At 43.1% G+C, this 6,602-nt stretch overlaps 1 long non-coding RNA gene and 1 pseudogene across 2 annotated transcripts in view; one reads left to right on the plus strand and one right to left on the minus strand.

Annotated features, from left to right (window-relative positions):
- LOC144240631 (glyceraldehyde-3-phosphate dehydrogenase-like) overlaps nucleotides 1-2,030 on the plus strand; it is a 90,509-nt pseudogene extending 88,479 nt beyond the window's left edge.
- LOC144240630 (uncharacterized) overlaps nucleotides 1-6,602 on the minus strand; it is a 310,481-nt gene that overhangs the window by 254,822 nt on the left and 49,057 nt on the right. The gene's annotated exons all lie outside the window — the stretch shown is intronic.

Below are 6,602 nucleotides of genomic sequence, written 5' to 3' on the forward strand. Positions count from 1 at the left end.
TAAATGTGTATCAATACAGAATAATAAAAAAAAGGAAACATCAACTTTTTCCTTAGGTCACATGTAAACATCAACTCAAGATAGATTATAAATGTAAATGGATCTAAATGCAAATAAATGTAAAACTCCAAGCTCTAAAACATCTAGAAAAAGACATCTTTGTGTCTTTGGGGCAGGCAAAAGTTTGTAGATGGAACACAGAAAGCACAAAAATATAAAAAGGTGATAAATTTGATGTTATTAAAATTTAAAACTTTTATTGTTTGAAAGACATTGTTGAGAAAATGAAAAGACAAACCTTGGAATTGGAGAAAATATTCACAGCACTTTTATCAGACAAAGTACTTGTATCCAGAATATATAAATACTTCTTACAAGTCATTAATAAATAAACAACCAATAAAAATGGGCAAAAGATTTGAAGCGCTGTTTCATAAAAAAAGATGGCCATCAAATGAATGGCCACAAATGAATGATGCAACCAAGGCCAAATTTAAGAGGGACACTGTTGGGCTCCCTAAAATACTGCTCGTTAGGATCATAATTGAGGGCATCGGGCAAGGTGAGAGGAGAACCCTGCTTCTTCCCACCAACTCTTCGCATACATTTCTCTAGTTTTTCCATTCCCTTTGCTGCCTCTTATCCCCTTCTCTCTGCAAACGTTTTGGAGGGCTCAAGTCCAGTGGTCTGTGGTTGCTTCAAGGTCATAGAGCGAGCTCTAGGCGGAACCAGAAGCTAAAGCCCTCCTGACTCCCTCTGTGCAGATTCTTCATGGACCAATGAGAGCCGTATGGCCTGGGGCACCGTGGGCATGGCTGGTTTCCCTTTCTTGCCGCCTTTAGAGGCACACTGTGTGGTACTTGAACAGGGGCAGGCTCGCAGACACAGAGCCACCCTGACAGTTGAGATAATTTTCAAAGCAGATGTGCGGTGTCACCCACTGAGATGTAGTCAGGGTTTCTATTCCACTCTGAGTGGCACAATTATGCCTCAGCACTTTGGACAGAGATGGGTAATCAGTATTGGCTTCCATAATCTGAGGTATAAATTTATATCGCGGTAACTCAGTAATACTCTGAAGTGGATGTTGTCAGCCACTTGTAAAATTTTGTGAAATGTCCCTTCTCTTGCTGATCTGGGGGGAAAAAATGTTTCCCCAGAACTGCCTAGCTGTGTGGCCTTGGGTAGTCACATCCCTCTCGGGGCCCCAGTTCCCTCGTGGGTGGGAGTGGGGATTGAACTCGTTGATCTCTGAGGGCCCTTCAGCTCTGCCGTTGTTTTTTTTGTTTTTTACATTCTCTAGCTCCACGATTCTAAGCCACCGGCCTTAACATTGAAATGCCACCGACATATAGTCAGATATATTTTTGCTGCTGATTTACAGTGTCTGGGATTCCTCTGCCTTGTTTATTGCTTCCTTGGAACTGCCTTGCATAAATTTGTCCGCTTATGATCTTGCAGTTTCCTACAGATGGTGTCGTGTTTGAAAGGTGAAGGTGAGCATGTTCAGTGTAAGAGCCCAGACAAGACCTCTCCCTTTCTGACACTAAAGCTATGTGTTTCTCCTGTTTCTTGCCCTCTGCCCCCTTTCCAGTTTGTTCTGTTGCTCCATTTGGGTTTCATGATTACATCTGCAACAGAAGACACAGATGTTTTTCTCACTCAATTGTATGGTTAATGGTGAGATGGATTTTTCGAGCAGATGCTCGCACGTGGGTGCTATTCTTTTCTCTCCTGACACGTTCTCTACACAAACAGCAGATTGCGTGTCTAGTGTGCTTTGAGCCTAGTGAGAGGAGAATTCAAGCCGAATAACACTGGGCTGATTTTCAAGCTCCTAAAAAAATAATGCAGGCACTGAACTTGACAGACTCTCGAGAGCATGTCGGCAGTCAGGCCAGATCCAGACCCACATCTCCAGCCTTCGCCAGGTTTACCTGCAGACGCTTGAGAGGAAGCATTTATCCTCGGAAGGGCTGCCTTATGAAGGGAAAATGGCATCAGATCCAATTTTAAAGGAGCTGGGCTGACTTGCTCTGTATCTGTGGCTGCTGTGACCTAAGGCATGTTATTGAACCTCTTGTTTCTTCATCTGTGAGATGGGATTGATAACACAGAGCTGGTGTGGATCATTGAGGATATTGACAAGTAGCAGAGGCCCCTGCTTAAGTCAAACCCATGCTCACTATGGCTCGTGTGGCTAATTGTAGCTGACTGGCCGGAAATCCATCTGCACAAAGGACTCAGGAGCCTCTAGGGAGAAAGGCAGATGTGTGGAAGGGTGGAGTTTGGGCTCAGCCTGAATTTCAATAGTGCCAGGGTTTCTCAACCTTGGCACTGCTGAAAGCTGGGGCTGGATTGTTTATCATAATGGCTGTCTTGTGCATGGTAGGATTTTAGCCGCCTGCCCAGCTTCAACACAGTAGTATACCACTCCTCAAGTTGGGACAATTATAATCCTTCCAGATATTGCCAAATGTGCACTAGGGGAAAGGGTCCAACTGAGAACCAGTGCCTTAGGGGCATTCAAGCTTGGCTTTAAATGCTGGCTCTAATGCTTACCCAAGTTCTGTGCTTCAATCTCCATCTCTGTAAAATGAGGGTCTCAGCTACTTGTTAGGAAGGATTGCTGAGAGAATTAAAATGACAGGCATGGGTTTTTTTGTGCAATTGTGAATGGGATCAGTTTCTTGATTTCTTTTTCTGTTGCTTCATTATTGGTGTCTAAAAATGCAACGGATTTCTGTACGTTGATTTTGTACCCTGCAACTTTGCTGAATTCCTGGATCAGATCTAGTAGGCTTAGGGTGGAGTCTGTCAGGTTGTCTATGTAGAGTATCATGTAATCTGCGAAAAGTGAAAGTTTGACTTCTTCTTTACCAATTCTGATGCCTTTTATTTCCTTTTGTTGTCTGATGGCTGATGCTAGACTTCCAGCACTACGTTAAACAACAGTGGTGACAGTGGACATCCCTGTCGTGTTCCTGATCTCAGGGGGAAAGCTCTCAGTTTTTCCCCGTTGAGGATGATGTTAGCTGAGGGTTTCTCATAGATGGTTTTTATGATGTTTAAGTAAGTTCCTTCTATCCCGACTTTCTCGGGGTCTTTATTAAGAAGGGATGCTGTATCTTGTCAAATGTTTTTCTACATCTATCGACAGGATCCTATGGTTTTTATCTTTTCTTTTGTTAATGTGATGTATCACATTGATTGATTTGCGAATAGTGAACGAGCCCTGTAACTCAGGAATGAATCCCATTTGATCATGGTGGATAATTCTTTTTATGTGCTTTTGGATTCAATTTGCAAGTATCTTGTTGAGGATTTTTGCATCTGTATTCATCAAGGATATTGGCTTGTAATTCTCTTTTTTTGCTGGGTCTCTGTCTGACTTGGGAATCAAAGTGATGCTGNCATAGCAGCACTCTCCACAATAGCCAAAACATGGAAAGAACCTAAGTGTCCATCAACGGACAAATGGATCAAGATAATGTGGTTTATCTATACAATGGAATACTACATGGCAATGAGAAAGAATGAAATCTGGCCATGTGTAGCAACATGGATGGACCTTGAGGGTGTTATGCTGAGCAAAATAAGTCAGGCAGAGAAGGACAGATACCATATGTTTGCACATATAGGTGGATTAGGAGGAAGCTAACGGACGACGATACGGGAGAAGAAGGGGAAAAATAGTCGGGGCGAGGGAGGGAGGCAAACCATGAGAGACATGCTGAGAACAAACTGAGGGCTGATGGGGGTGGGAGAGAGGGGAAGGGGGGTGACGGGCATGGAGGAGGGCACTTGGGATGAACACTGGGTGTTATATGGAAACCAACTTGACAATAAACTATTTACAAAAAAGAAAATAAAGGAACAGGAGAAAAAAATGACAGGCATGTACACATGCACACGGTGACATGCTTCCTCACTGCGACAATAGGGCCTTTTGCTGGTTCCTTTACCCTTTCCGAACGTACTCTCTTGCTCTCACCCCATCCCTCTGTCGTGTGAGCTCCAACTCATTCTTCAGATCCCAGCTAAAGCACCACTTCCGTGGGGAAGCCTTCCTTGGTCCCTCAGACTGTATCAGAGCTCAGGACCCTTTCAGCACTTATTTTGTTGATATGATACATGATAAGACTTAGGTGATCATTGCATTAATGTCTTCTGGACTACTAGACTGTAAGCTTCCTGAGAGCAGGTACTATGTCTCACTTGTTCACTGTTGCATCCCCTGGGCTCATGACCATGCCTGCAACACAACATGCATTCAATAAAATATTATTGAAGGCAAGGCGGAAGTAATAAACAAGGAGCTCAACACAACACTGATAATATCATTATACTTCCATTCTCCTAAGGTATTATAGGCAGCTAATTAGCCCAGTGAGAAGAATACAGTTTCAAGAGAAGAGAAGTAGTTTTAAGGAAAGTCTGTCATCAGATGCTCTCTCCAGCCTAGTTCCCATACACTGTGGAATCTGGTGGGCCCAAAGAATAGAATACCTTTTTCACCTGAGTTTGGAACTGAAGGAGTCAGAGAGATGAAAGTCAACAGTATCATTTTTATTGCTAAAAGCATCTGGGTTTGGAGAACGTAGTTTGTGCGTAACATACCCCTAGGACCGCACCCCAGGATTACACAGGATTAGCTACATTTACCTAGTCATAGGCAGCACCCCCTTCAATGGGGACTTGAGTTGATAAAACTCCCAATGTGGAGAACTCAGATTGTTCCCTGACAGGCCTCTCCCAAAGGGAGAAGTGAGAAGTGTTGAGCCGGGTGAAGACTTTCCTCTTCTGTGAAGAAAGGCCAGGAGTGGTACCCTAGCGTGGGTCTCTCCATTTAGGAAAATGATGTCATTGGAAAGGACATCACTCCGCATCCATTCCTGTGAACAGATTTGTGTCTCTGTCCAAAGAAAACAGAGAACTGGGAGCAGAAACTGACACGGGGATTAAAGAGCCTGTAATCAATTAGGACCCATGCAGAATTGCTCTGCGACTTCTATGGTAGAAAAGGATAAAGAAGTGATCTTCCCTATTTTGCCGCAGAACTCTGAAGCTCCAGCACCTTGAGGGCCCTAGTGTGCTGATCTCACCAGCTGTTTTTCTGGGGAGATAGCTGCCCCATGGAAATGGTGGTGGGTCCCACCAAAGGTGGGCATGTTCAGTGGATGAAGCAGTACTCAGTGCAGGGCTTCTAGATAAAGACAAGAAGCCATGCTTAGTTAGCAAATTTCAGAGGCTAGTAGTATAAGGACCAAGGAAATGATGAATGCAGCCCTATTTTAAACCCTGGGTTGCATAAATCAGGGAAATTTGTACGTGACAACAAAAGCTTTGTAAACTATAAATCTATTCAAATGTGAAGGGCTATTAAATTTTCCCCTTTCAGTTTCATTTGTTTCAGCTCTAACCTAATTTGCTTTTGGGATCCTAGGTCTTCATGATATTCGGGTGTCCATCTGCTGTGGTGTGGCTACTTGTCAAGATCAAGACAGAGGGGATGGCAGGTGTGGTGGCTTGAGAGCCATCATGTAGTATGATGTGCCTATGTTAGCTGATCTTAATAAAAGCCTCAGATCAAAAGATTAAAAGGGCTCCCCTTGACTGATACATTGTACACCTGTCCCTGACATTTGCTGCCAGACAGAAAGCATGTCCTGGGTCCACACTTGCTTCCCTATACCCAGTTTACTAAAGAGCAGCCAGTGCAATCTTCAAAAAAAATGTAAATCTTATTCCATAATTCCCTTCCCTATCCAATACCTTCCAATGACTTTCCACCATATATTAAAATAAAAGTCATGTTCTTTATCCTGGCCTACAAGGTCCAACATGATTTGGCTTCCTGACGTCTCTGAAATCTCCACTGATCATTTGTGTCTCCCTGTGTCCAAAACACCTCAAGTTCATTCAACCTGGCAGAAGCTGTTCCCTCCATCTAGAAAGATCTAGCTCTAGCTCTTCCTCTATATTTTCCCATGGTTGGTGCCCTCTGGTCATTCAGGCCTCAGCTCAGATGTCACCTCCACAGATGACCCTAACTTTTAGCCTTTCCCCTCAATTACTTTTATCATATGGCCCTCTTTGTTTTATTCATGCCACTTATCAATATCTAAAATTATCTTGTTTGTTCTTAGAACACAGTTCCCTTAAGGACAAAGGCTTTGTCTTTCTCATTTACTGATGTTTCCCCAGTGCCAATAACAGTGCCTGACTCAGTGCCAGGCATTCAGTAGACATGTTTTGATCAAATGAATGAAATCTAAAACAATTTGCAGCTTTAAGGAAGTCTGTGTTGGGAGATGTGTGTGTGTGTGTGTGTGTGTGTGTGTGTGTGTGTGTGTATGTTCTGAAACATGCTGGGAAAACCTTTAGGTAGGGAGTGTATGTATAAGGACTAGGAAATCTCTGATACAATGAAAGCTCCATCATCTATATTATTCATTGTTGTGGATTCAGTTTCTGGAACACTGCCTGGCTTGTGGTAGGTCTTCAAGAAATATTTGTCAAATAAATGAATGGTGCCTTGTGTATGTGCATCACAAATTTGGAGAAAAAAAATAAGAAGTTAAGACATGAAACAAATACCT

Source organism: Crocuta crocuta, unplaced genomic scaffold, assembly GCF_008692635.1.
Source record: "Crocuta crocuta isolate KB4526 unplaced genomic scaffold, BGI_CrCroc_1.0 scaffold510, whole genome shotgun sequence".
Classification (NCBI taxonomy): domain Eukaryota; kingdom Metazoa; phylum Chordata; class Mammalia; order Carnivora; family Hyaenidae; genus Crocuta; species Crocuta crocuta.